General features: G+C 50.6%; 1 long non-coding RNA gene across 1 annotated transcript in view; it reads right to left on the bottom strand.

Annotated features, from left to right (window-relative positions):
• Positions 1-742: 742 nt before the first annotated feature.
• Positions 743-4,389, bottom strand: part of LOC132455603 (uncharacterized) — a 46,369-nt gene continuing 42,722 nt past the window's right edge. The window contains exon 3 of the long non-coding RNA XR_009525304.1: positions 743-992. This is a non-coding gene — a long non-coding RNA (uncharacterized LOC132455603). The remainder of the gene's footprint in view (positions 993-4,389) is intronic.

Raw genomic sequence — 4,389 nt, 5'->3', positions numbered from 1 at the left:
TGGCACGATCACAGAAGTATCCAGACAACGAAAAGAGAGGGGGGGGGGGGGGCGGGGGGGGGGCGGGGGAGAGAGCGAGACCCTGAGAAGGAGAATTAAGGAGATAGAGAGAGAGAGGGGGGGAGAGAGAGCCTGAGAAGGAGAGGTTAGGGAGATAGAGAGAGAGAGAGGGGGGAGAGAGAGAGCCTGAGAAGGAGAGGTTAGGGAGATAGAGAGAGAGAGAGGGGGGAGAGAGAGAGCCTGAGAAGGAGAGGTTAGGGAGATAGAGAGAGAGGATGAAGCGTGGACAGGAGGGGCACGGGGAGGGTGAAAGTGATCAGCTGATACGTGAGCAGGGGGGGCGCTTGTTGGGAGCGGGTCTGGGACGTGAACTCTGAGTGAGGCCCCAGAGCCTTCGATAACCCTCTCACCTTCACTCAGTCCTCACCCCGTTACACACCCCCTTCCCGCCGAGACCCCACACTCTGTTGAGTGGACACACGTTTAAGTAACAAGCTAAATAAACCCATCGGCCACTATTGGGTTCCCCTCCCCACCCCCTGAAACTGCAGGGTGAACAAACACAGACTGAACCTGAGTGGAATTCAGTACAGTGTGTGTGTGTGTGTGTGTGTGTGTGTGTGTGTGGTGTGTGTGTGTGTGTGTGTGTGTGTGTGTGTGTGTGTGTGTGTGTGTGTGTGTGTGTGTGTGTGTGTGTGTGTGTGTGTGTGTTGGAGAAAGTGTGTGTTGGTGTGTGTGTGCTTGTGGAGAAAAGAGTGTGGGTGTTCGCGCGTCAGTGCATGAGCGAGTGTGTGCGTGTGTGTGTGTGTGTGCGTAGAACGCGAGCGAAAGTGAGTGTTTGTGTTGTTAGTGATTGAGTCTGATCGAGAGACAGTGAAGGGAGGGGAAAACAACCAGCCGCAGAACGAGTTCAGCGAGTACGAAATGGGCCCCTTACCTGTTTAGTGGTGGCCCCCGGAGCCCTGCTGTCATGTACGGCGGCACTCTGCTATCTGTCAACAGGAAACACACAGCGAGTTAGACGCGGTTCAAACAGAAGTACAGTATCGACGTGTCTGTTTTGAATTTCCTCGTTGCAAACGAGGCAGAGCTCGAAGGTTGAGGCAGGGAATCGAACGCTCTCCGTCGAGATGAGAAGAGGGCGAAGCCGGAGGTCAATGAACAATGAGGCCGAGTTGATTAAGATTCATCTCAGCGGGAGGCCCGATTACACACACACACACACACACACACACACACACACACCACACACACACACACACACACACACACACACACACACACACACACACACACACACACACACACACACACACACACACACACACGAGTAACGAAACCAAATGGCCGTAACGTGATTGTGAAGTGATTATTAACAGAACTGACACTTTTTCCGTCGCCAGTCATTTACAAATATGTGAGCTGACCCTTCGGTGTCACGGAAACAGGAAACCGTGACCCCGCTGCCCCCCCCCCCCCCCCCCCCCCCCCCCCCCCACCACTCCCCAACGCACAGTATTTTCACAGGCTATGCAAACACAGTGGGGTCCGGGTTGTATTCCAACGTGAACCGACACGCACGCACAGTTGTCACACACACATGTGCGCGGACCGAAACAGAGTTTACACACACACACACACACTCCCAGTTGAGACACACACACACACACACACGCACACACACACACACAAACGATGTGAAATAACAAGAAACACACAAGCCTCGTTCAGCTTCATTAAATGTTACTCGGGTTTGGGGGGGGGGTGGGTCATTTACTCCCCCCGGGCGGGGGCGGGCGTGTCAAACCGCTCGCGTCTACCGGTGGCTGAGACGGGGATATTGCTATGGCGACGGGGAAGATGCTGATGAGACAAGATGAATAGGCACAGATTCTCGAATCAGACCGAGCCGCCTTTTATTCCTTCCCTGCGTGGGAACAGCAGGAGGGTGGGGGGAGGGGGGGGGGGGTGGTGACACACTTTGCGACATACATTGCGACTGGTAAAAATTAATATACAGAGGAGGACTTTTGCGGAATTTGAACTAAAAAAAGGCAAGTTTAACACGGGACGCGGAGAAGTGGAACGTATTGACATGTGTTGTACTTCTCAGTGGTGGGTCACTGATATTGAAGGCTAAAAAAAGTAGGAACTACAGAGAAGGAGAGCGAGAGAGTTCTGGGCAGCTACGTGCTAGACGCTTTTCTGTCTGTGCCAAGTTTATAATTATAGCAACACTGACCTGGATTTAAAGAGTTACAGCTGAAAAACACACACACACACACACACACACACAGAGACAGTAAATAAAGGTGTGTTTTGTGTGCATATATCCCCCCCTCCCACTCGCTTCTGCTCCCAGCTGTTGACATCAAACCCGACCGGTGATAAATAACCTCCACGTCCGACATGTTGGGTGTGGAACACATGTGAGGCCCACAGCGTCTACGCTGTCTCTGCCTAACGAAGCCAAATTAAAGACAGCCAAACAAACACGACACCCCCAACGTCACACGTGTGTGTGTGTGTGTGTGTGTGTGTGTGTGTGTGTGTGTGTGTGTGTGTGTGTGTGTGTGTGTGTGTGTGTGTGTGTGTGTGTAGGGGGTACGGGGGAGGAGAAGGGTGTAGTTGGCTCTTGCAGAGCTTCAGTCGGTGTTGGGGCCCCCACCGTGCCGTCCAACAGAGTGGTCTAGGGGCCCCCTGTCGCGGCCCCTATCTCAAAGGAGCCATATGGCTCGGAAGAGTGATGCCTGTTTGGGAGCTATGTTGGGTGTGTGTGTTGTCGGTGTGTGTGTTTGTGTATTGTCTTGTGTCCTTTGTGAATTGTCGCGCTGCGGCGCACGTGTGTGTGTGTGTGTGTGTGTGTGTGTGTGTGTGTGTGTGTGTGTGTGTGTGTGTGTGTGTGTGTGTGTGTGTGTGTGTGTGTGTGTGTGTGTGTGTGTGTGTGTGTGTGTCATCGTTGTGTATGTGTGTAGTCGGTGGGTGTGTGTAGTTGCTGTGTGTGTGTGGTTGTACACATGTGTGTGTGTGTGTGTGTGCGCTTGTTTGTGTACTTATACACAGCTGTAGCTAACGTTCAACATCTGAACATCCAGATGGCAACGCAACAGTGAGGCTGAAGGAACGGAGCGAGTATGACACACACACACACACACACACACCAACATATGTACACACAGCAACTCACAAACACACAATAATATATGTGCACACAAACTAACACGGACACAAACATGCACACACGGACAAACACACACATATACACGACAACATATGCAGACATTTTTGCTCTTACACACACAAACACACTCTGAGATATACCAACACCTGTGTGTAAGATGCTTACTGGAGCGGCATACTAAATTTGTCTTCACACATCCCTGTGTCCAGGAATAGAGGAGAATAACGAAAATTAGACTCATTAATAAGAGCCCTGCCACGGGTTTGGTGTCCCATGATATATACTTTAGATTACAGGTGTCCCATGATATATACTTTAGATTACAGGTGTCCCATGATATATACTTTAGATTACAGGTGTCCCATGATATGCAGATTATAGATGTCCCATGATGTATAGATTATAGGTGTCCGAAGATACATCGATTATAGGTGTCCCGTGATATATAGATTATCAGTGTCCCATGATGTATAGAAACTCCTTCTTGTAAACACACACACACACACACACACACACACACACACACACACACACACACACACACACACACACACACACACACACACACACACACACACACACACACACACACACACACACACACACACACACACACGAGGAGAGGGAGGGAAACACAGGGTTGGGAGAAAGTGTGTGTGTGGGGGGGGGGGGGGGGGGGGAGATGGAGACACAATATCCATGACGCACGCATACACACACGCACACGCAGGGCACGAGGTTAAGCCTGCTTATTGGCCGACAGCAGGCTGCAGACATATGAATTTATTCATGAAAATATGCATTTCATTGGTTCAGGAGAAAGAAGAATGAGAGAAAGCTCACACGCGTGGACTTAAAGTCGTACAGGCGCCTTCTTTACTAATTCAATATTAGGATTTGAGTCTTAGGGATGACAGCGGTGTCACCTCCACGGTGAGAGGACTGTGACATCCGGGATAATTACACCTTACCGTTTGCCAAGCACGGCTTTGGCACTGCTCGAGTGGTTTGAACGGGCAAGAAACTATTTCTGAAAGAGAGCCCGGATTGACTTCAAAATAGTAAAAGGGGGAGGGTACAACGGGGAACCAATTGATGGCATCACACAGAATATACGTTGGAATACTATACGGGCAGGCTTAGCAGATACAAACGTTGGATTAGAAGCGCAGACGGAACAGTGAACCATATTGAGACTGAAACGAGGG

The sequence above is a fragment of the Gadus macrocephalus genome, chromosome 4 (genome assembly GCF_031168955.1).
Source record: "Gadus macrocephalus chromosome 4, ASM3116895v1".
Lineage (NCBI taxonomy): Eukaryota > Metazoa > Chordata > Actinopteri > Gadiformes > Gadidae > Gadus > Gadus macrocephalus.
Note: the sequence above shows the minus strand (reverse complement) of the source record. Positions and strands in the feature narration are given on the sequence as shown.